Source organism: Macrotis lagotis, chromosome X (assembly GCF_037893015.1).
Source record: "Macrotis lagotis isolate mMagLag1 chromosome X, bilby.v1.9.chrom.fasta, whole genome shotgun sequence".
Classification (NCBI taxonomy): domain Eukaryota; kingdom Metazoa; phylum Chordata; class Mammalia; order Peramelemorphia; family Peramelidae; genus Macrotis; species Macrotis lagotis.
In genome coordinates this window covers 100,804,261-100,831,682 of record NC_133666.1, presented here as the reverse complement: position 1 = coordinate 100,831,682, position 27,422 = coordinate 100,804,261, and the positions used below count along the sequence as shown (strand labels likewise).

The window sequence follows — 27,422 nt, the reverse complement described above, 5'->3', positions numbered from 1 at the left end:
CAGGCCACCTGTACCAGAAGAAAGCAAGAGAGAACTAAATGATGATTTAAGAAAATATAAGTCAGGCATAGCAACATGATCTAGATGTGCTGAGAGTCTTATATTATCCAGTTATCTACTGCAAATCTCTCTCTGCCCAAGGCATAGTGGGTGAATAAGGAGCTAATGAATCAATGAGTGAATGAATGAATGTGTTATTATGTGTAATATTATGTTAAGGGTTAGTGATACATATAGAAGATATTTTCTCCTCTAAAGAAGTTTGCATTCCAGTGGAGAGAATAACACATTTAGAAGGTTTTAGTTGCAATAGATGGAAAGGATATAGGGACCTTAAGGTTGCAACAATTCCTTCATCATTTTTTACAGCTCATCATATATTCATATACTATTACTTTTTCAGCTATTTCCCAACTGATGGGCAGTCCTGAAGTTTGCAAGCCACTCAAAATAAGTTGCCAAACATATTTTTGCACATAATGTTCTTTATCTTTTGGTCCCCTTGGAGTACAGATCTAGTAGATGTATTTCTTCATCAAAGGGGAGGTCTATTGGCCTACAGTGTTAGCCTTTTGAGCAGAGTTTCAAATTGTTCTCCAGAATGGATGGATTAGGTCACAGTTTCCATAACAGATCATTAATATGCTGGGGATTTCTCCCCCACAACTCATCCAGCATATCATTTTTCTTTTGTCATGTTAGCCAATCTGATAGATATGGAGTGATAGTTCCTACTTCTGTTAACTTCATGTTTTAACTCTAATTATTAATTATTTAGAGGATTTTTGTATGATGATTGAGAGCTTTGACTTCTGAAAACTGTCTATTCATATCCCTTATCTATCAGTTGAGATTGATTTCTACTTTTATAAATTTCTTTTAGTTCCCTTTATATTTGAGAAATGAGAACTTCATCAAATAAACTTGCTATAATTTTCCCTTATTTCTTGTTTTTCTTTTCATTTTGAATGCATTGATTTTTCTTGTGCAAAAAAAGATGTAAAAAAAATTAACAATTTTACCATCCATGATGTTTCTGAATTTCTTAAAGTATGTCTGTCTTTTTGCTTTAATACATGTGACCGAGGAAATAAACTACAGCATTATACTTACTATTCATATTATATCCTGAGAATATTTTCTACAAAAAGCCTATTGGGCAAGGGGCAGCTAGGTGGTGCAGTGGATAGAGCACTGGCCTTGGAGTCAGGATTACCTGAGTTCAAATCCGGCCTCAGACACTTAATAATTGCCTAGTCGTGTGGCCTTGGGCAAGCCACTTAACCCCATTGCCTTGAAAAATCTGAAAAAAAAAGAAAAGACAAGAAGCCTATTGGGGAATCACCTAGATGTGAACTATAACTAAATTGTGTTATTTTAGTCTCCCTGGAGTTTTACTTAAGAGAAAATGACTATCTGGTAGATAGAAAAAGTTAATTTCCCCTTTAGGCTTTCCCCAGGATTGATCTAGATCTATATAATCACAGAACTATAGGGTTCACTAGTCACCATTCTTCTGACAAATGTGGTTTGCCTCTATCCCCCAAGAAGTACTAAGAATTAAATCTGTATAAAAGCAAAAGTCTGCATTGGGAGAAAAAGGTATCCTCCTTGTTAGAGCATAGATTAGTCAACCATTTATCAGATGAGTCCTTGTATAAATTCTTTTAAAATATGCATTGGACTTCCTGGCAATTGCGATTCTTTCTATTCATAAAATTCTGTATTTCTCAAAGAAAATATCATAGAATACTGAAAATCAAGGTCCTTCAATTAACTTAAAAATTACATTTTTGAAATTTATTTTTGTTTTCATTATTTCTCCCTCCTACTTCTTGCTGTAATTGGCCAATTTAAAAATTAAAAGAAAAAGAAAACAAATAAGCTTGTAGTTCAGTAAAGTAAATTCTCAAAATGTTCGTCTCCAAAAAAGTAGGTTTCATTAGATGGATGATATGGATGAATGGATGAAATTTTTTAAGTCCATCACTTCTCTGTAGGAGGTGGATAGCATAATTCCTCTTCAGTCCCCTGGACTATGTATTATGATTGCATTAATTAGAGCACTAAAATCTTTCAAAGTTCTTTTCTGGATAATGTTTTTGCCTTTGTGTAAATTGGTTTACTAGTTCTATTCAGATAATAGAGGTAAAATTGGGTTCATTACACTAACCTTTTCTCCATATTACTTGCTGTGTGGCAGTAGGAAAGGAGAGAGACATCACTGAGAGACCATATTGCCAAGTATGGTAAGTAAGTACAGTGATCCATATAGAAAAAAAGATGTTTTCTATTTCAACATCTATTTTAAAAAAGCCAAAACACCTTTAAAAAATCACTTTATGCAACGTTGCCCCCATTTTCCAAATTCAAGGTCTATACTGTCAAAACAGATAATTATTACATAGTGAATGACATTATACAATAATGAACTTTTAAAATTCACAAAGAAAATCACTTTTTTATATCATTATAATCTCATAACAGTCCTTTGTGATTAGTATTACAGATGGTGCAACAGATCAGTTATAGACCTGGTGTTAGGAACAATGGCCAAATCCTGGAGAAGTCACTTAATTTGCTGCCCTGCCTCAGTTGTCACGTGTAAAATGAGGAAATAGAGCTTTTATGCCAGGATTATTTTGGAGATGATATTTGTAAAGGACCTTGCAAACCTTAAAACTCTATATAAATACTAGATACTTATTGTTATCCAGATATTACAGATGAATAAACTGAATTTGAAAGAAGCCAGATTACTTGTCACTAGAGTCAGAAGTCATTAGCCCCTCTAAACACTCTTTCCACTATATTAATTCCCAAAGAAGTACTTTTGTGCTGATTATGAGGAGAATCTTGCTTTTTATTGAAATTCAACAAACTGATGACAGTTATCTGCATCTGCAAGGGGTGAGTGGGAAGAATTTTGTTATAAGTAATTATAAGTAATTATAAATAATTGTTATAAGTAACTGATTTCTTACTTTAAAAAGTACTATAGAAGAAATCTTCTCAGATAGGGTCAATGTTTTATATGGTTTTGTTTCATTGTTTTCTTTTCCATGAGAAAATATTTTATCAGGAGGAAGGGATTGATGTAAATAAAAAGGAATCAATAAAAAATTTCTGATTTTTAAATTTTAACATATGCTGCCCCACATCCAATCCTTTACCATCACCTTGGAGAAAACAGTTTTTCCTTTAGACAATTCACTACTTAAAGGAGAGCCATGACTAAATTTTTATTTGAAAAAATAAATATACCACAAAATATTTCAATGCTTTTGTTGTATTATTCTCCAAAGTTCTTCTACATATAAATGCAGAAATGAGAAGTCTATGTGCATACTTAAAAGGAAAAACCAGAATCCTTTCCCCCATTACTTAATTTTCACACATAATAGAGGAGAGGAAGAAAAAGAATTTATTTAGTACCAATAATGAGTCAGATGTGCTTTATGCTCACAACAAACCTCAGAAGTAGGTGATATTATCCTTTGTTGAGGAAGACAGAGGTTAGTGACTTGACCAGGATGACACAGCCAGGAAGTGTCTAGACCACATTTGAAGTCCTGTCTATTTTGACTCCATCCAATCCAAAGCTCCACCTAGATGCCATTATTTGTCACTTAGCTGCCTCAACTTTATAGACTGAAAGTATTTCTAGTCTGCTAAAGTACAATACAAACAGAAGGTCCCTTGAAATATGTCAATTAAATACTCAAAATATTCATCTATGAACTATTTCCTCTCAAAGGTGCCCTTGCTGTTTATAATTTTATCATGTAGTTATACAACAAGGTGATGGTGATATTCTAAACAATTAATCGCAGATGTCTATTTTGTAGGCTTTTCCAGCCACTCTGGATATATTATATGGGCCCTCTCTTTTCTGTTAAAGCCCAATTCCATATAAAACCATTACCACCAATGCCTAATATTTTCTTCACACCTTCAGGGAATTTTATTTTAAACCTTAAAAATCTTGGCATTCAAGACAAAATTTTTATTTAAAATATTTATTTTGACTTATATCACACAAATATCTCTTAATTTACAAAATATCTACCATTCATATTCATTAGGGAATCCACAGTGTTCAAGGAAGTTATTCCAACCCAAGTAAACTAATTAAAAATGTATTTATATGAAATTATTCACATGTAGGTCCTAGATTACTATCTTTAACATAATAACATTTAAAATGTCATTTAAAACTCCTTAGTGCTTGCAATCATGCCTTTAGAAGTTAATGTCCTTATAACCTCCATATGATGATCAAGTTTAGAGACCAGTGCTGCATTTGTTTTTCAATCAATCTAATTAAATGAAGCCAGCAACACAGTTTAAGGTAAAACCAATTAAAAACTCTCCAATTATGAATTTAACCAGGGGTTGCAATGGTCACCTGCAAAGCTACTTTTCTCCTTTTCAGGTCTTTGTTTCAAAAATCAGACCCCTGATTATGTTCTTCCTTTCACATACTTTATAATGTTAATGAAGTTCAAACATTTTCCAAATAGGAGCTCTGAAACTTCAGAGTTTGTATGAACAAAGTCTGACTGATGATTGGGATAGATGATGTTGGATTACTGGCACCTGGGAGTTACAGCATTGAATTAATGATAATGCCTCTGATCTTGCCAAATCCAGGGATTTGGTTAAAGGATTGATTTGGATGTAGGATTTCACCTGTGAACAGCCTTGTCCCAAGCATAAAGGAATAGCAAACTTTCCACACAATTATGAAGACTAAAATTAGCTAAGTTTCATGTGCACAGACATCTTGTAGGCAAGCTCCCATGCATTAAATAGGTAGATCTTGGAGTCACTGGTTTCTATGTGCTAACAATAGGGTTTTATAGTTGATTCCCTTAAAATTCTGAGTGCAGAATAACCCATTCCTGACCTATATTTAGCCTGGTGAATCAATTTTTCTCCCCACTCTTCATTCTCACCCCCCGCAAACAATTCTGCTCAAACACTTAGAGACCCAACCAGGACAGGAAGACCCCTACTCACTACTGCCCTATAGGTAGCTTAGGACCTTGGTGCTTCCACAGCACTTGGAACCAGGGCCACCCCTTTCCCAGACCACAAGAAGGAGATGTTGAGGGGGCAAGTTTCATGTAGTAAATGGAAAAGCCAAGGGATGCTAGGTGGTACAGTGGACAGAACACTGGCCCTGGAGTCAGGAGTACCAGAGTTCAAACATGATCTCAGACACTTAATAATTACCTAGCTGTGTCGACTTGGGAAAGTCACTTAACACCATTGCCTTGCAAAAACAATCTAAAAATTGGCATGTGATATTCTGGAAGGCAAAAGATCCAAGAATCAACTACCCAGCAAAACTGAGTATCCTGTTTCAAGGGATAAGATGGACTTTCAGTGAAACGGGGTTTTTCAAACTTTCCTATTGAAACAACCAGAGCTGAACAGAAAGTTTGATCTCCAAGTACAGGACTCTGGTGAACCATAGAGGGGGGTGGACTAACTATGATGAACTTGATGATATTGAACTGTTTGTATTCCTGCATAGGAAGAAGATATTGATAGCTGATATGAACTTATTCATTTATAAGAGCTGTTAGAAGGAGCATATATAGACAGGGCACAGGAAGGAGCAGAATATAATGGTATAATATATTAAAAAGATGGAATCAATGGGTGATAAAGGAAAGTACTGAGAGGAAGGGAATGGAGATGAAGAAGACGCTTAGAAATTTAACACAAGAATCAAGAAAAGGCTTTGTCAATGTAGTGGAAAGGGGGAAGGCAAGTGGGGGGATGAGTGAGCCTTCATTCTCATCAGAAATGGCTCAGAGAGGAAATAACATACACATTTAAGAGGGTATAGAAATCTATCTCACTCTCAAGAAAAATTAGAAGAAAGGGATGGGATGAGGGAAATGGGGGGAGGGAAGGGGGGAATAGGTGATAGAAGAGAGGGAAATTGAGGGAGAGGGTGCTCAGATAAACCCACTTTTGCCCAGGGCCAGGATGAAAGGAAAGAGAATAGAATAAATGAGAGTGGGGAGGAATAGAGGGGAGGGAAATATAGCTAGTAATAGCAATTGTGGGAAAAATATTGAACCAACTTCTCTGGTGGACTTATGATAAAGATTGCAACTCACGCCAGAGACAGAGCCTTTGGAATTTCAAGAAAATTTAGAGAGAGAGGAGAAAAAAATATGCTTCAGTCTGTGTTCAGATTCCAATTCCTTCAAGCCCTTACTATAGATGCTGACAGATCCTATGTAGTCCTGACTTTGGAGCCTTGGTAATTGAATTGTTTGTTTGTGGCAGCTTTTAGAATTTTCTCTTTGATTTGGGAGTTTTGCAATTCGGCTATAATATTCCTAGAAGGTTTTCTTTTGGGATCTCTTTGAGGAGGTGACTGGCGAATTCCCTCAATTTCTATTTTACCCTCAGCTTCTAGGATCTCAGGGCAATTTTACTGTATTATTTCTTGGAAAATGAAGTTTAGGTTGTTTTCCTGATCGTGGCTTTCAGATAGCCCAATAATTTTTAAATGATTTCTTCTGAATCTGTTGTCAAGGTCGGTGGCTTTTCCAATGAGATATTTCACATTTTCTTCTAAATTTCTGGCTTTTTTGGAAGAGTTTTATTTCTTCCTGATTTCTTGCAAAGTCATCAGTTTCCTTTATTTCCATTCTGCATTTAAAGGAGTTATTTTCTTCAGAGAGTTTTTTTATTTCCTTTTTAAAATCACCAATTCTGCTTTTTAAGGCATTCTTCTCCTCATTTGCCTTTTGTTTTGCTTTTTTTCCCATTAGGCCTAAACTGGTTTTTAACATATTATTTTCTTCAGTATTTTTTTGTATTTATTGCTCTCATTTCTCCTCCCAATTTTTCCTCCACCTCCCTTAATTGTTTTTCGAAATCTTTTTTGAGCTCATCCATAGTCTGAGTCCATTTTCTATTTCTCTTGGAGGTTTTAGATGTATGAGTTTTGATCTTCCATGAGACTAAAGTAATTTTCTATGGTTAGATTTTTCGTTTTTCTATTGTATATTCATTTCCTCAGTCCAAGACTAATTTATAGCACTTCCAACGCTTTGGGGTCTTTTTGCCTTTTGGGACACCTAATGGGACCTTTATTCCTCCAAGGTCTTATGCTCTCTTGCTTGTGCTTTGATATGTAGATGACCACAGCACTACTCTCTGCCCTGGAGCTGTAAGGAGGAGCCCTGTTCAGCTATCTTAGTATGGAACCCAAACTGTAACCTGGGTCTGAGTGTGGTCAAACAACAGAATACTGCCCCAAGGGAGCACAGAGAAATTTCTGCAAATTTCTGCAATCTCCCCTGACCCCCCCCCCCCCCACCAACTGTGGGCTGTGCTCTGGTAGCGCAGGCTGCTTTCTCCAGATTCATGCTGCAGGTTCTGTGACTGGTGCTCCCTCACTCCACACTCATTGTGGTGTAGCAGAATTCTCTCTCCTCCCCTTCAAGTTGTTCTGGGGCTTCGCTGTGAATGGGGCTTTTTCCAACTCCCATTCATGAAACACACCTTTCCCATAGATTGGAAAAATGTATCACTAAATCTTCCTGTGGGTTCTGCCCCATTAAATTTTGGCTAGTCATAATATGATGGCTTTTGGAGTTTGTGGAAGAAAGAGTTCCCAGGAAGTGCTGTCTTCATGCTGACATTTTGGTTCAGCCCCTGGATCATTAGTTTTCTTAAATCTTTTTTTTTTAAATCTTCAATGGGAATTCCTTTGTAAATTGAATTTTATTTATTTAAGGCAATGGGGTTAAGAGTCACTTGCCCAAGGTCACATAGCTAGGCAATTATTAAATGTCTGAGGTTAGATTTGAACTAAGATCCTCCTGACTCCAGGGCCAATGCTCTCTCCACTGTGCCACCTAACTACTCTGATCAGTCAGTTCTGAAGGGAATTCTGTTTCTTTTCGTCTGTACATGGCAAGAGCTTGAGTCTTGGATGTTTTGACAATCTGCACTGTGAGCTTCCACATGACTGAATTTGCCTTGAATCAAAAAAACTTATATGAATAATGAATCACTGGTGGGTCTATTTGATGAGTGACTTTTCCTTTTTCCTTAAGAGGTCTGTTTTGTTACTACATGTGTAATCTGAATTAAGTTCATTCTTTGATTTTTGTAAGGCAATCAGGTTAACTGACTTGTCCAAGGTCCCACAGCTAGGTAATTATTAAGTGTCTGGGGCTGGATTTGAACTCAGGTCCTCCTGATTCCAGCACTGGTGCTCTATTCACTGTACCACCTAGTTGCTCCTGATTAACTGCATTCTTGAAGGAATATGATCTCTATTGAGATGGAGAATTTGAATAAGGAGACCAGAACCTAGGTTTGTTTTCTACATCCTAGGTCAACAGTCAGCTACAAATGAAAGGACCAAGGACCACAAGTCTCTCAAACTAAAAAGGTCACTTAAGGATCTAGACATAAGGATCTCAGAATTTAAAGCCATGAGCTTGGTCTGAACAAATAATAATTAAAGTAAATTTGTTCAGAGTTTGTCATAATAAGAGACAAGCATCAAACTCCAGAATTTAGTCCCAAGGAAGATAAAAATAGAATTAATTTAACATACACATTTATCAATATTTCCCTAAGCTTGCTGATTAGACAGGCATCCATGGGAGCCCAGATAGAAAACCAGACCCCCAAAATGTAGTCTCGGAAAGGGGTTTTTATATAATTCAACTATCAGAAGGTAGGAAGTGAAAAGTTACTTCAAGGAATTACACATAGTCTTTTTTTTTGCATACCTTAATTATTTTCATATACCTTCTGTAGTGTTTTGGGGGGTTTTTATGATCATCAATGGAAAGTAATTTATCTGTCTTATCAAATTCTGAACACTCCATAATTTGAATTCTACAAGAACATTTTTTCTTGATATTTACAGTTAAAAATCTTCAATCTGAATTTTATATCATCTCTCTAGTTCTGGCTGCCCCCAACTGGGCCTACTTAAATATTAAGGCAAACTCAAATTTGATCCATAACATATATATATATATATATATATATATATATATATATATATACACACACACACACACACACACACACACATATACATAAATATCTTTAGGTTTTTGCAAGGCAAATGGGGTTAAGTGGCTTGCCCAAGGCCACACAGCTAGGTAATTATTAAGTGACTGAGACTGGATTTGAACCCAGGTACTCCTGACTCCAGAGCCGGTGCTTTATCCACTATGCCACCTAGCTGCCCCGATCCATAATATATTAATCCAAATATATTTAATGGATAGGATATCCCCCATTAGTTATATATAATATTATATATGACATACAAGATGGCATACAACATTTTAATCTAATGGGAAAATTCAAAAGAAAAGTTTCTCAAAATTTTTTTCATGTGTTTATCAAAGTTTTAATAATGTAGCTATTATAAATAATAAAATAAACATAAATGGGAAATAATGACTTATATGGAGGTGTGGAACTTTCCTGGAATTTTCAACATTGTCTTTCCTTTCCCTTCCAAAATTATCCTGTGAAGAGAGCTAAATCAACATCATAGAGAACTACCCTATTCCCTTCAGTCTGGGCCCGGCCCATTTGAGGACAGGACACTGAGATATCAAACTGTTATAAGGTTTCTCTTCACTACTAGAAAAGAAAAAAAAGTATAAATTCATTAAGACTGACAGATGCAAAGAATGCTAAGGCTTTCAAGTTCATTTACTACAAACCTTTCTTTTTTTTAAGATGAAGAGACTTGACATTTAGATAGATGGAGTATTGTCAGAGTTACACAGTGAGTAAGTAACTAAACTAAAATTTCTAGTCTCCTGATCTCCATCTTGTGCTTTTTCCATTACTGGACACTGACTATGTTGGCCAAATGTACATTCACTCAAATAAGTGAAGGAAGTTATTAATTTAATCTACTTCTAATTATATTAATTTTTAATGTATTTCTAAGTACCATCTTTTGAGATCCTCTGCAGAAAATTGTCATAATTTGGCATAGAGCTATATCATAATGATGATTTTCTAGTTTCAAGCAATTCACATTTTAGAAAATTACTATTTTTTATAAACCATCTCCATTTTATAATGCTTCTACCATAGCCATTCAAGCAAAAAAGATGGTTCATTAAATGTTACCTAGTTTAAATCCCTTACCTTATAGTGGAAGAAACAGAGATTCAAATACCTTGCTTAAGGCTACACAAATAATAAATAGAAGAAATATGATTTGAATCCATATTCTCTGACTACTTCCATTATTCAAATTTTTTAATTAAAATATTTCTTTAGAAAAATGAAATTTAGGCAGCTAGGGTGGTGCAGTGGATAAAGCACCGGCCCTGGAGTCAGGAGTACCTGAGTTCAAATCTGCCCTCAGACACTTAATAATTACCTAGCTGTGTGGCCTTGGGCAAGCTACTTAACCCCATTGCCTTGCAAAAAAAAAATCTAAAAAAAAATGAAATTTGAATGAAAATAGTGTATTGTTGTTATTGATATTTTGTTGCTGTTGTTCCCCTACCATAAGTACAAAAAAAATCCTCTCAGGGATATTCTAAATAATCTTATTAACCTTCTACAAAGAGTGACAGATTTTCAGTTTACTATATAACCAAAGTTTTTTCATTAACCTGATCTGCTTATTGTTTGAATATTTTAAATTTAAATTAGTAGATTATGGTTGTTACTTTTAGACTTTTCTGTTCCCAAGGCAACCGTATTCTCTTGTTCTTTAAATAGCTGTCCATTTATCATACTACCTTATTTTTCTTTACCATTAATGAGTTGATTTCTGCAAAATATTTATTCAAGATCATTTTTGTATGTATGTATGTATTGTTTTATTCAGCTTTGGAATGTATTGCACAGTTTTTGCATACCAATAACAATATATTTTTTATCAATTTTCATCGATATAGAATATGTCAGGCTATTTCTTCATTGTGAAACAGTTACCAAATACTACAATTTAGTGAGATGACCTTGCTTAACAGTGTAGCAGTCACATTTCAACTGGGTTCTGATATTAAGGAACACTTGCTGAGTTCACTATCCCCTTTTTAAGTATTACAGGCAAAAAATTCATACAATCTTGTTTTGTCATTGAGATATAAGGCAGAGAAACTTTTTAAAATTTATTTTTCTTGGACAGTGTTATATGGAAATGAATCAAATCAAGATCACTTAATTTTGCAGCAATAGGAAGCTACAAACATATTAAAATTAATGTAATTAGAGGAACATTGAATTAGTAAATGTCACTTCAAATTATCATTTTCTTTATGATAGAATGATCAAAATGTTGTTGAAGGCATATATTATCAGTTGTCAATTTCAGGTAGGTTTCTAATACTACTTTTTCAAAGGCCATATTTTAGTCTATTCTTAATGTAACCCATATTTGAAACAACTTGTTTCCTCACATGTTTCCTTAATTTTTTTTTAAGTGGCAGAAAGACCAGAGTATAGAATCAAAGATCAAGAACTAGAACAGAAACCTGACAACATTGAATTCCAACTCCTATATATTCCGGAGAGATCCTAGGTAAGTCCTTTATTTTCTCTTAACCTTGGCTTCCTCCTTTGTAAAATAGGACTGACAACAACACCTATATCAGAGAATTATTGCCAGACTCAAATGAGATAGTTCATATAAAGTCTTCCCCAAACTTTAAGGCACTACATAAATGATAGTTAGATATATTAACCATCAGAATTTAGATTTGAATCCAGATCCTTTGACTCCAGTATGAAGAGTCTTTCCCTACACTGCACTACTTCCCTATGAGTAACCAAAAAAGACTTTTTGACTAATTAACAAAGACAGAATCTTTGAAGTTGTTCTAAAAATGAACAATGATGGGGAATATGTTTTTCTGAAGGCATTACTAAGCTTTAATAAAAATGAAGGATATGGGGGTGGCTAGGTGGCACAGTGGATAGAACACCTGCCCTGGAATCAGGAGGACCTAAATTCAAATTCAGATTCAGACACTTAAGAATTACATAGCTGTGTGGCCTTGGGCAAGCCAACTAACCCCACTTCCTTGCAAAAAAAAAAAACTTTAAAAAAATGAAGGAAATGACATTTATAAGATATTAGAGATACTGAAGACCAGAGAGAGAAGGCAGAGTAATTTATAGCAGTACACTAGGGTCAGTTATTCCTGGAGGAGCATGTGGTAGTAACTCATTGTAGACATTTGACCAATACTTGACCTTAGAAAGTGACTATCTTATTGAAATATTGGGTTCTAAGGTTTGAAACTTACAAACAACCAAAAATGAATGCTTTATCAAATATTATCTTTGGCTCCAACATGATGAAGTTTAAATGGTACACACAAAGAATAATAATTTTCATCCTAGGCTTCAAACCCCTAGCCCCACCATCTTGTGGCTCTGAATGTAGGCATGATAGACACAAATGCTTTTTGGGAATGTCAGCCTCTTGCCCCTTTTTGTGAGAGCAATGAAGCTTGACACAGAGGATTAAGGAGTGATTGAAATTTCAGAATTCATTTTAGCCTTAAAGCTGACATTCTTAATTTCACTTTCACTGGGGTAGAGTGTCCATTTACTCTACATGCAAATGACTAATCCATTTAGCAATCTGAGGAGGAAAATTAAAATAGGGATGATTCATGAGAGATTTATTAGTTATTGGAAGTTTCTGACTCCCCATCAATTAAAAAAGAAACATTGAAGGACTTAAAAGTTCTGAGCCAATGCAATGATCAATGTTAGATTAAATTAGATAATATTTATAAAAAATTTAGCAGTACCTGACACATTGGAGGCACTTAAATTCTTATTTTCCTCCCTCCCACCCTCCCTCCCTTCCTTCTTGAATGATGAGAGACTCAAAATACAAAATGATTCATGAATTTTTGGAAATGGCGAATGTGAGAATTTGTTTTTCCTGACTACAGTTATATGTTATAGCATTTTTTTATTTTCCTTTAAAAAATTCATGTAAGGGTTGGTGATAGCAATAAAAATGAACACCCTCATCCCAAGGAAAAAAAGGACATAGAAATATTTTTTGTAAATGCACAGAAGACAACAGAAGAAAGTTTATAAGGAAGACCAGGGCAGTTTTGAAAGTAATACGTCAAATTTAATATAATTATAGCAAGCAGTATAATATAGGGTTTTATAATTTATATAGATTATTGTTTTTATATGCTCTGTATATGGAAATGATCATGATTTTTATTGTCTAATTCATAATATAAAATATATGTATGTTGCACATTATAAAACAAATATATATATAAAACATAACACATTTATATTAACTATATATACATATATATGCATGGATAGAAAACTATATATGTAGTTATATATTTATGTAGAACCAGAAAGAGACTTTGGGATGCCTGTGTGTGTGTGTGTGTGTGTGTGTGTGTGTGCCTGTGCAGTAAAATTCCTCTATCTTTACACCTCAGTCTCTGGTATCTGCTTCTGAATATCCAGACTTTTTCTCTACCTTCTTCCCAGTAGCCTCCTCATTCTGGAAAAATAATCCTTCCCTAGAAGGCTTTTCATCCTGCTATATAATGCTATTCTTATAAGCCTTTCCTCTGACTGGCTGTATTCCCACCCCCTTCCCCAACCAAGTAGGGTGCCAAGCCAGCCATGTTCATACTTTTATTCCTCTATGAGTTCTACTTCTGACACTCATGACACTTTCTTCCTCTTTCACACTTACTACACTTTTAGCTTCCTTTTATATGTTTTCGTCCTTCATTAGAATATAAACTTCTTGAGGACATGGACAGTCTTATTTGTTTGTTTTATATTTCCAAAAGTATAACTACATATAATATATATTTACATACATTTATTAAAGTGAGACAGGCTCAATTCTTATTTTCTTTTATCTGCTTCCTCTCTCCTTTAAATTTTCTGCAAAGAATACCAGAGCACTCTTAGTTTCACAATAAGTGTGACTGGAAGATATTCAGAAGTGTTTCCATGGTAACTGGAGACTAACAAAGGAAAATTGTCTTTAGGATTGTTCCATTCACCTTATATCTAAATAGCATCATAAACATTTCCTGCATATCTCCTACTAACAGGGAATGCAGTGTCCTGAATTTTTCCCCTTGCTTACCAAAATCTTCCAATCATAATAACCTATTTAATTATATTGTTTCCTCCTAAACAAAATATATGTATCTTCTTCCTTTACTATAATACATTTTATAAGTAATTCATGAATTAAGTAGGGCTACTGTACTCAAAGCTCTTTGTTTTAATGATTCTACATTGAATGATAATCAGTGTTAATGAGTTAGTGTGTACAATTGCAGCAGGGGTTCAATATGCAATATCTAAAAGCTAAAGATATTCACAATCTAATAAAGGCTATCTGCAGATAGGCTTTTAATAGTGGAAACTTATTATTTTGGGAATATGCTTTAGATCACATGCCATTGAAATTGTCTTTTGTTATTCTTGCATATAACTCAGTCAAAGGTATCAGATTGGCATAATGTTTCTCCCATTTCAGAAGATTGAGCTAAATCTTCATAAATGATGCTAGCATTTCCTGTAGTTTCCTTAACTGCTATAATTTTTCTAGGCCTACTTATTTGTACTTGACTTTTGTTGGCTTGGCACAGACTCCAGTGGCTGTAACCTAGGTGGCTTTACATTTATGAAGCAGATAAAGAGCAATTAGTTTTTCTAAATTCATTTGATTTCAAGCTGGAAAACAACTGATGGGTGGGGGAAGGGGAGGATAAATAAATATAAATAAAATAAAAAACAGATACAGAAATTAATAGAACATGCAGCATAAAAACTCTTTTCTAAAGAATACCTAGAAGCTTCTTTCCTGTTTTCCAATAGCTTATTTCTAAGATTTATAAACAGTATCTATTTCATATCTAATATGTGCCTAGCATTGAATATTATGATTTTTTACATAAGTTATACTGTTACCCAGGCAATAAGAAGTTATGTCAGAGAACAATTTAGTGATACTATTCTTTGATGATGATAATAAAAATATAGGTCTATCTATGGAGATAATAGGATAATTAAAACAAAACAGGGGAGTGTAAGCCAATCATATTCCAAACAGAGAGGGTACATTTTATTGAACAGGACCTATTCATCATCAGCAGAGGTCTCCCATTCCATCTCTCCACCACCAATTCTCATCAGCAAGGTAACTAATCTATACCTTGTAATCTTTGATTTAAATGGGAGTATTGAGAATTAATTGGTTAACCCATCTTGTTATGTATCAGAAACTGGACTCAACTCTTTTTCCTGACATTTTATCTATGATGCCTTAATGTAGGGATAAAACTAGCAAGAAGAAAATTAGAAGCATATGGGACTTTGTTAAAATATATGTAGATCAATTGTTTCAGTCATGTCCAAATTTTGTGATACCATTTAGGGTTTTCTTGGCAAAAATATTAGAGTAGGAATGTTGTTCCTTTCTCTTCTTCATTTTAGAGATCAAGAAAACTGAATATATAGTATTATGTGACTTGCCCAGGCTCACAAAGCCAGTAAATATATGAGGTCAAATTTGAACTCAGATTTTTCCTGTCTCCAGGACCAGCTATTGATCCACTATACCATCTATTATCTCAAGAGAGATCTTAAAGGTATTTTGATTGAGTCAGGTAGGTAATATAGAACATGGAACTGAGAATCTGAAGTCAAGAAAATGAGCAAAAAGTTGGTCTCAGTCTCTTCTTAGTTGTGTAATGCTTGGAAAGCCTTTGTTCATCTGTTTCCTTTGTTTCTAAAATGGGAATAGTTATAATAGCATCTAATTCCAAAGGTTTTTGAGAGGATCAAAATGAGATCCATCTGTAAAGGGTTTTGCCAACCTCAAAATAGTATATAAATGTTGGCTACTATCAGTAAAATTATAGAAAATAAGGGATAAAAGGAACTCAGATACTTTCAGGCTGAACAGAGCATCTTGAAGTACTTGTCTTGGAATCTTATCTAAATCAACAATATTTTGTAAGCATGTCTTCTGTCTTCAATTAAGAGTTCAAATCACAGGCATCAGTTTTTACTCATATGACTTTTAGAATTTAAGCAAAAATTACCTGTTGGGACAACAATTACTTAGTTCTAGCAGTATTAGAAAATCCTTTGGGAAATTGTTTCTGCTGAACCTTCTCAACTCAGTAAAGTTTTTGCCCTGTAATATTATTAAATCTGCCTGCTTAATAAAGTCATTTTAACTGGCAACCTGTGTCAGTCCTAGGAAAAAATTCTGCCACCAATTCCTCATGTGGAGATACAAAACTTAAGGATAGGATTTGACTTGACAGATTTACCCAAAAGAAAATGATTTTGTGTTAGTTAATTTTAAACTTGATTTGTTTAAAAAAAATAAAGTTAGATATTCATGACATGGTTAAAAACAGGAAATAGACTTTTAAAACCTTGGCCTTAACATTAGTGTTATACTGTCTTCACTTCAATTCTTTTACTGTCCCACCAACTACTTTACTTTAATGGAAAACAGTTAATAAGGAGGATTTGTCATACTATTTTTGACTTCCATCATCAATTAATCAAAAAAATTTAAATCTGAATGTGCTTGATATCTTTCTGGCAAGAATTAATACTAGTAACACCATCTATGCATTTTCATCTAAGAACATATAGATTATAATCTTATAAAAAACCACTCCTACTAATAAGGCAGATCACAACCCATCCTTGTCTTCTTATCCTTTGTGATTTTTGTTCACATTCTCCCAAAAACACCCTAAAGGAACCGATCTCATTGGCTGACAGCCTTTCTCTAGTTTTCTTAATATTAGCAGCTATTGATAGAACACACATGTTTTCCATTAATTATTCTTCTATCCAAGGTGCAAGACTAATCTACTTTCTGATTACTTTTTGATATTACCATTTAAATGACTTTTCTTTTGTAGGTATGGCCAGGTGGTGAAATTATTATTTTTTTTTCTTTTTTTAATTTCAATTTTTTTTCTCTCCCCTTTACTTTATCGCTCAAGTGAGTCTATATTTTTTGGGGGGAGGGGTATTTGGTTTACTCTTAAACAAGAATATTTTATTAATGTATTAAAAAAACATTATCTGTAAAATGACTTTTCTTGTCTTAGGTTTATAATGGCATAGGTTAATAATGTTTTACAATCTGTGCTCTCCCCATCCTCCCCTACACAAACACACTCATATACTACAATATACTTCTCTATTACCTTTTGACAGTTTCTTAGAATTAATTTTGATTTGATTGGATATTCTATGAAATACTCAATTAATGTGAATCCAGACATTCACGAATGACTCAATAAATGAATGAATGAATGAGTAACATTTGGACAAGTCCTCAATTTGAGAAGAGCAGAGTGATTTGATCATTAAATAAAAACAGATGATGCTGTACAGAAAATACATGTGATCTATTTAACAGAACCAGTTGTTTACAGAAGGGCTATAAACAAAATGGCAAACTGATATGAGAGTCTGATCATTCAGGTAGTTAGCTATAAGAGAAAATTGCCCTAAGAATAGGAAGGTATGATTAGCATATTTATGTCTTCCCATCTACTCCTCTCTTGACCAGGTTGTCAAGGTGAAAATTGTGAGCTCTGAAAGGTTGACAAAAATAGTGGTATTCCCACATATGTCATATTTGGTAGAATTGAGTCCAGAGCTGAAAGGCCCACTAAGAACAAACCAGAAAAAAAGATGCTTCAAGACTTTAATAAGGCACCATAGGCCCCACAGGGAATTACACTTACAACAAAGTCATGAGGATAACATGAAGTGAACAATGGACTTTTAATAATCAGAAACTCTGGTTATTATGCTTGGAAAGGAGGATGTCTTTTGTGTAAAATAGGAATGTGACAACAGTTGAGGGAAGCTATTACTATTTTATTATTATAATTCCTTGGTAAATATCACTTCTTAAAAAATGTTAATTCATGTCAATTGATTGATTAGGGCTAAAAATGGGCGAAGTCTCATAATCAGCAGTAATAGAAACCCCAATGACTCTTACATTTACACCAGAATCCTGAGCTCTGGGAACTCAGTGTGCCAAAGAGAATATACATACATATATGTGTGTTTCTTTGTGTGTGTGTGTGTGTGTGTGTGTGTGTGTAAAACTTGCAAGTAAACAAAATTACTAGAAAAATATTGTTAGGAAAAAGATAAGTCTTTGCTTCTGTTAAAAGCACAGCACAGTTTACTTGCAGGAAATTCTCTCTGCTCCTTTTTCCTTATTCTCCCTACTAACTACATACATAAATATTAGACCTAGGATCTTGTCCTATTAAGTTGTTCTTGTAGTCATTGTAGATTAGAGGTTCTGGACTTGTCATGAACCTTTTTGGTAGCCTAGCAAAGTAAAAGAAATCCTTATCAGAATAGTATTTTAAATATATAAGATAAAATATATAGAATTATAATGGAAACCAGTTATAATGAAAGATAGTTTGTAGATAGGAAGAGTATGATCAGTAGCAATCTAGAGGCAGATCTAATAATTATGGAAAATTTCAGACTTCCAGCCAAGATGGCAGAGGAAAAGACAGGCACAGTTCAAAAATCTCCTGATCTTTCCTCATATATGATATGAAACAAACCTCTTAACCAAAATCTGATCAACAAAACCCAGAAAGATAAGCCAGGAGAAAGAACATCTACCTCAGGATTTGCCTTCCGCTCTTGGTTAAGTCCAGGTGCAGAGAGCAGATCAGCTGTGGATCAGAGGCAGGGTTGGAGCCCCAGGAGCCCGAGGGCCCGAGAACCGGACCTGCTTGATCAGTGACTCGGCTAGAGCCTGTTTAACCAAGGGGGCTTGGGTCAATAGGGATCAGAGGCATTGGTGTTGGCGCTGACCATCTGGAGCTTGTTGACAGGGCTTTGGGGAGAGTTCCAGTGCAGGAGAGCTGTGGACATCATCCCTGGGCTCCTCTGATCTGAGGAACTTCCAGTCCAGGCCTCCATTTTGCTTGAAGCCTCTTCCCAGAACAAACACAATTAGAGACCTCCTGTCCCAGCTACAGGTGTGTGAGCAGAAGAACCAGCTCAGCTGACAACAGGGAGAGAGATGACCTGACCCCGGGGTATAACCCACTACTGACTGAAGAAAATTTCAAATTGATGATGAACTGCATTTATTTCAAGATATCCATAATAATTTTAAAGAGCTATGAAAAATCTGTGATTTCTATTGGCAAAAATATTACAGACACTGTTAAAAGTACTTTGATTAGTTGCCTACATTCATAATTGAAGAATATAAATTTTAGTTAGTAGTTATTTTTTTCCCCAAGCAAGATCCTGGATCCCTGTAATATATTTACAGATTATTCATGGACCCCGGAATAAGAATCCTGTTCTCATTAGACTTCTATGTCTCCACTCATGATATTTAAAATACTATCTACAACTGTCTTTTTCCAAACAGACACTAACACTAGCTTGTTCTATCTCTCTGACTGTCTCTATGAATGTATCTGACTGTCTCTTTCTGTAGTTCCCTTCCCAACCCACTAAAAATAAGAGAGAAACCAAATGTAAGGATGATACTTACATAACTCAGTTTTCCATAACAATGCTGTTGGTAAAAAGGGTGGAACCTCTAAATCCTTCAAGTTCCCTAATCACAAGCTGACATTTAGATAATGAGGTGACTTACTCTGCTTCTATTATGGGATATGTTCAGAAATGAATGAAGAATGCTGCTTTATTTTCCCAGTCCTGGTGTCATAAAGATTTCCCTGCTGCTTCTGTCTGATTATATAAAAGAATACAATGACCCACATTTCAAGCTCTTTTTCAGCTCTAAGTAATGCCAGCTTCAAGGATAAAATTTGCCAGATACTATACAACAGTCTCAGAGAGGTGTCAGAGTCAATCTTTTGTAGTGCAGATTTTTCAGGTTTATTATTGAATCCCCTAGAACCATTGATTAATACTGTCCTTGACATTACATACCTGTTCCTTGAAAAGTCACTTCAGTATGCAGAAAACAAGTTGTATATATGTAACTTGCACTTCAATCTTTGACATGAAGAGAAAAAAATAACACACCAGTCCCCAGCACAAAACAACTATTTTTTAAAAAAATTATTCACCTTTTCTTTTCCAATGCTCAAATAAGTAACACTTGGCAGAAAAAAAACACATCTTTTTTTTCCTTCCTAACCTTTTTCCTCCGCAGATTTCTTTATACAGAATTTTACTGCTTATATAAAATGCAAATTACTTTTTAAGGGGTGAATTCATAGGTAGATGGTTGATAGCAGTAACATAATCTAATTCATTTTAAGAGGAAATGCTACTGAGTACCTTCTCAATCCTAAAATAGATTTCCTCTGAAGCACTTTAAGCTTAAAAAATATGAGTTCAAATTCTAAGCTTTGTTGATTTCATTTATCACACATTTTATTTTACCTTAATTACAACTACAATTAATTATTTTAGGACAGAATGAATTATGATTGTAATTCAGAGATCCAAAGCACTCAATTTGGAATTAAGAAAATGAAGTTAAAATTTTGAATATTTTTTTTACTAACAATGAGATAAGCAAATTACTTAATATCTCTGGTTTTCATTTTCCTAAAAACAACTGGGCTAAATGATCTCTAAGATCTCATTTAGCTTAAAACCTTGACCTAGCTAAAAATCTGGTTCTATGCAACTTTCACTCATTATTTCTACCTCTCACCATTGGAGCAAACAGAATATTCTTAATATTTCTACAAAAAACATAACTTCAAACTTGAAGACAATAGCTACCTCAAATATACCTTACAAGATATGATTTCCATGTCCTTTATTATTTTAGTCTTCCATCCTTGGAAATGTTCCGATTTTAATTTTTTTTTGTATTCATAACTAAACTTATAGATTTAGTATGTCCAGTTTAGAGAATATGACATCATTTCTCTTTTTCCTGACAATATGTTGCTAATAAGAAAGCATATCCATAAGACAGCAACCTGTCAAAGCCTATATATAGTTTTCATAGAAATTGATGACTAGTGATGTACAATTGATTTTTTGAAGCTGAAGGTGCATTTGTATTAATCCCTATTGTTTTATTATTCCAGGGCATTGCTTTATCCTATTTAATTTAATGATATATCATAATTAATGATATATTTAATGATATATTAAAACAACAAACTAGTTATTCAAACTTTACAACCATTTACATTTTCATAAATATATTTCAACATATAAAATGTCCATAACAACTTCTCAATTAGACTTTATGTCACATTTAACCTGTTTATCGATTCATCACTAAAGATCTTTTTATATTTTCTCCATTTAAATAAATGACATAAAACCTCACTAATTTGTGAGACAACTTATATCATCATGGTGGGTCTTTCAAGATATTTTCCTGATTTCTATCTTATGTGGACTGTAGCATTCTATTTTATTTAGCAGGTTTCTAGTTGTTGGACATTTCGATTATTTCAAGGTTTTATTAAAAATGTATAACACTGCCATAAATAGTTTAACATCTATAAAATCTTTTTATTAATACAATTTATGCATATTATCAATAATTGATTAAATAAAAGAGATGATTTAATATATATGCAATATATTTATAAATTGCTTTCCTAAAGATAACACTATTTTTAAACACATCCTTAATGTGATTATCTTTCAAACCTTACTAGGATTAGATTTTGTCATTTAACCTATTGTTTCCATTTAAATCAATAGTTTGTTTTAGTTTATTGTTTTTACATAGCTCTTGTGGCCTGTGGATGCATGATGAATTTGTATCTAGAAGTATTCATAGATAATCACACAAAATCCCATTTCTCTCTGCTACTGTATCATCTCTTTATAACTTGATTTTCTCTTCAGTTTCCAAAAAATTCTACTGGGTATACTTTGGAAAAATCTCAATGTTTTACCAAAATTGCAGAAATAAATTTACTCATCCAGGAAAAAAACAAACCTGAAGAAATCTCTTTTCCCAAGCACCAGTTCTCTTTCACTCTCTCAAATCATTAATTTATACTTTTAGGGAAAGATTATGACCATGCAATTGATCAGCACTTTACTATTAGTTTACAGACAATGAAGAAATAGGTCATGAGGTTATGAAACAAATCATAAAATGGCACTGAACTATGAGATAATAGTACCAGAAGACAGAATTCTTGATAAAAGAGTAAGAGAAAACTATATAGATTCTGACAGAAAATAGAGATTTTGTGTGCTAGACAAAGGAAGCAGAGCCATAATGTTGAGATGTGAGTGGATGAGTGACCAGATCAGGAATAGATCCTAGTTGAGATCAGATTAAATTAATAGTTATGGCAGTCTGGCCATTGGTTAGAGTGAATTCAAGTCAACAGTGTTTTTTTCTTTTTCCTGCTCTCCTAGAGTACAAATATGAAGGAAATTCTTCTCATTTTCTTCTCAGAGCTTAAATCTCAATCCCTTCTTCAGAAACAAATCTACAGATTGCTTTGGATGAGAGAACACAAAGAGAGGAACCTTGCTATGTGACACTATAGCCTTCTTTGTCTTATTTCAATGTTTATCTGCATTTGAGTTATTTCATAATGCTGATCAATTGCATGGTCATAATCTTTTACTAACATGCTTTTGTCTAAATTAAGCCAGAAGTTAATTTTTTCCTGTAAAAGGTTAGAGAATACTTTAGGTTTTTGAATGCCAAAAGGAAGAATCTAATGTATCATGTAGGTACATGTTCATCATTTACTGTACATTTATAGAATACTATTAGATATTTTTCTTGATATGTGCCTTTTCACTTGTCATTATATTAAAGATATATCATTTCCAAATGAAGGTTATATACAAATTCCTAAAATGTGCAATTAAATGGATTTTCAAATATGTGCATTTCTTTTTGTTTGCATTAGTGTTTAAAAATACTGAATTGTAGTTTGAGTTCAGAAAATTTATCCACTACAAATCCCTGTGGAAATGGAGATTTTGCTAATTATTTTATCTTTTAACATCACAGGAAGCATATAAAAATGTTTTACATTATTTTTGCTTCAAATAACATTAGTTAGAATCACATCGAATTTTTTACAGTGTAACTTTTATAGATAGGTAATGTTTTCTCTTGTAATTTTTGATGATGACTTCATTAAGAAAGATTATCATGTCTGCAACAAAAACGAATTTTCAAAGTCATTCTGTATTCAATTTTAATGCTTGAGTGTTTCTCATTCAGAAAAAAAACCTCAGAAATCATAATTAAAAACAAGTCAGATTTCCCATTGTGGCAGTTGTTACATCTAACCCTCTTTCTTATGGTTCTAAAGACAATACTGGTGAATGGATATTCTACCATAACTTTACAATGTAGTTACTGAGACCTCAGCATCATGCTTTGCATTTAGCAAAGAAGAACATTAACTTCATTTACTCTCAGTCAAAACACTTATTAAACAGAAAAAAAAGCAAGAATAATTTTCTGTAATATTCCAAATATAATTCTATGGTATGTTCTCTCATCAATAACAGTATCTATTGGGGAGAATGTCTATGAAATTAAAGTGCAATGGTAATGAAGTATATTTGTACAAAATACACAAATTTGACTCTGATTTAGAACTCTGAAACTTTGGGTTGTAAAGTCTTTTCTTTTTTTACAAGAAGAGTTCACATAAATAAGCTTATTGATAGGCAAGGCATTGATGTTATATCAAGGTCTCTAATGCAGCTCTGCTCATTGCAGAAGCCACATTATTTCATAAAAGACTGTGCTCCATACCTTGAGATTCCAGAATGTTCCCTCTTCATCTTTCTAAGTTGAATTTTGAGGAATTTTCACCTCATAAGCAGCATAGGAGTTGAAAGAGACATTAAAAACTCTCTCTTTCACCTCTCTGTTCTTCCAGGAAGCAAAGAGAGAAAGTTTTTACTTTGTTTTTAAAATGTTTTTTCTTTGTGACAGTCAGTTCTCCTGAGGAGCAGTCAGCTGTGGAGAAAGAGAAGTAAAGCCATTCTTTCTATACTTCTTGAGATCTGTACTTCAAATCTCTTTCCCAAGTCCAGAGCATTAATTATATTTGTAAATGATCTCACTTTAAGTTCATAATCATTAACCAAATTCTTTTTTTTCTGCTGGGCAAGCTATTATTAAACAACATTTTCCCAAGACTCCAAAGATCATTTTTATTGAGTAATCAAATCTCCTTTTCTCTGTAATTATTTCCCAATATCCCCTTACATGCAACTACAAAGTCCTTGGTTTTGTACATTTTAATTAACAAAATTGCAAAAAAGATGAAATGGACACCTCCTTATATCTTTATAATAAATATAAAGAGGTAATTTCATTAAAGAAATACATAACTCATGGAACTTTTATTTTAAAAATAAATTTTTATTGAATAGTTAATCAAAAAAGATTATTTGTATTAATCAAAGTAGGAAAATTACAATTAGTCATTGTTCAACTTTACAACTTAATTTTACTTTAAAATATGGACCTTGAAAGAGAAAAAATACTATTTTTATGGTCATAGGGTTTGACTAGACATATCAGACATACCCCTTATATATCTATGTCTATATATCTATTTATTTATATATCTTATATATCTATTATCTACTATCTATCTTTAATTCATTCTTCCTCCAATTAAGTATTATTCTAATATAAAAAACAGGCTCAGGAAACAACTCAATGCCTGATCAGAGGGATTGTTTTGCACAAGATTTAATACTTTCATTGTGACCTCTACTATATTTTTCAGAATAAAACTTTTCAATAGAATACGGGAAAGCAGAGTCCCTGAAAGAGCGAATTATATCCCTAGTTCGTTCTGTGAGGCTACATTTAGAATCAGCTGCAAAATGCAAATATTCTATAAATTCTATCACCTCTGGACCTTAATTTCTTCATCTGTAGAGGAGAGGGAGGTGGGTTCAGTAACCTCTGAGGTCCCTTTCAGCTAAAACCATCTATAAATTTATTTTAATATTATTTTTAATGTAAAAAAGAGAAAAATATCTTTAAGTGCAAAAATAGATTTCCAAACACATACTGAATTAAAATAACCTTTTGAAGATGTATACTCAAAATCTGTAAGAGAAAAAAAATTTTTGTTATGAATTTAATATGCATGATGTATTTCAACTTTACAAGTACTTCCCAAGTCACAGCTGTCATTGATTTTAATTGGGTCTTCAGGATATAATTTTCTTATTTAAAGCTGATTTTACTCCTTATCAGATGAATAAATCCATTGGAGATGGAATGACTATAGAGTGCATTAATCATAACATTCTATGGAGTGTAGAGACAGTGGTAAAATTTGACATCAATAGGAAATTCTTGTGGAAAATGGACATTGACTTAGGCAGTTTTACTTTAAAACTTTATAAAACAAAGGAAAATTCAATCTCTTTACTCTACCAGTGGAAATTCAGCATCTCCCCATTCACACCAGATAATCATTGAAGAACAATTCTGTGGAACCATAATTATACTTACACACCTGTGCTGCTTAAATTGCTGAAGTGCTAATTCTCGTAGCAATTCCATAGCTACAGCAGGAGGTTTATTTTTAATTGAGTTCAATGCTCTGAATGCTTTCAGTGGCAGAGAATCTAGTGACTAATCCATTTGCCTAACAGCTGTGTAAATGTGTATGCTTAAAACCAATACCTAGTTTTTGCAACCACTCTGCAAAAGATACCACTACTTCACATAAATGAATTCACAAACCTAGGTCTGAAAGCAATCACAAAGACAATCTAGGACAACATCTTTAATTTACAGATTAGGAAATTAAGCCTAAGGACTTTTGATAACATGTGTAAGACCACCAAGATGAAATAATAATAATGATGATTTCTGACAATTATATAGGGCTTTAAAATTTTCGAAGTGTATATTAATTGATTATCAGTTTGAGCCAATAAGAGTGATTTCAAGGTGGATGATTATTTTGGCACAGTAAACTTCTAAGGTCTGGTCCTTATCCTCCTATGTAAAAATCCTCAGTTTAATTCACTGAAAGCTGATTTTTAAATTGGAATTGGAAATTTATTATTTTACAAAATAGACTTTTCTATATATCTTATGAGTTTTTTCTATTCTCCCTCTCTTTTAGGAAATCCTCGGACATGATCACTTCACTTCTATTTTCCATTCTCCTCCCCACCAACAGACTTGAGGTATGGAGAATCTTCCATCTTGGAAGCCCCTCTTTTTTAATTAGCAGTTGTCATTCTTGGACTACTATTTTAAAAAAATCAGACATGAAGTGTAACTACTTTTTTCTGTACTCTGAACATATTTCCAGCTCTAAATCTATGTATGTTTCTCAACCACAATCTTGTCCCAGCTCTTGGACCCATTAATATAAATCATGATAAAGCACACTTTGCCTTTGGTTACAGCCTAGAATCATCCTTGGAGGTCTTTTGGGGTCTATGTGTAAGTTAATAATACAGCTGGTACATTCATTTAGTTTTCCTGTGAGTGTGAACTATCCCTTTTTATTAATTGAACCATACAAAATGCTTACTCCCTTTTGATAAGAATTTTTCAAGGGGGTGAAGGGGAGCTGAAATAATTAAGTATAGTTTATCCATTTCATCCAATCCCTTTGAAGTAGAATTTCTTAATTTTTGTTTGTTGTTTTGTCATGAACCTCTTTGGCAGTATAAAAAAGGCAATGCATACATAGCATAGAATAATGTTTGTAAATGCACAATTATTTGGATTAAAAGAAACAAATTTTATTAAAATATATTTATCAAAATGTTTTCTTTTAAGTTTAACAATTGCTGGTTAAGAATTTGATTAAAGTTATCTCAAATATAACAGGTCAGGGGAACTAATTTTTTCTAAAGAGCTGTTATTTCAACTGAATCAATTCTTATACATGTCTATCTATTCCTTCCATATCCTGTGAGCAACTGAGCACACCATCAACTATAACAATCCAGGTAAGAGGTAAAAATAGTAAGAGGAAGTAGAATTTGTGGAACAATTGATGCAAAATCATTTGTGAAGAAAGAAACACCAATTTTCAGACAGTAAATGCTGATTTTCTTGATTCTCCCTCAGAGATCTATCTTTTTCTAAGCTTGCTAGTGATTACACATCCCCAATGAAAGGTTTCACTTGTCTCTAAATTGATTAAAATACATAGTGCTTTAAAAGTGTTATAATTTTATTTTTTTACAAAAATTAACCAATCCACCCCTATTACAACTGTAACAAGAACTCCATGAGCTTTCAAAGTCCTGGGAAATATATTGAACCAATTTTTTAAAATATAACTAGATATAAATAATGAAATAAAATTCATTTATTTTTTCTAGTGCTGTCAAATAATTTTGGTAGTGTGATTGGTATAGCACTGAATAACTAAATTAATATATGT

At 33.4% G+C, this 27,422-nt stretch overlaps 1 long non-coding RNA gene across 2 annotated transcripts in view; it reads right to left on the bottom strand.

The window, feature by feature from the left end:
• Nucleotides 1–24,061, bottom strand: part of LOC141497624 (uncharacterized) — a 179,626-nt gene extending 155,565 nt beyond the window's left edge. For both annotated transcript variants that reach the window (XR_012471387.1, XR_012471386.1), the window contains exon 1: nt 23,792–24,061. This is a non-coding gene — a long non-coding RNA (uncharacterized LOC141497624). The remainder of the gene's footprint in view (nt 1–23,791) is intronic.
• Nucleotides 24,062–27,422: the final 3,361 nt, after the last annotated feature.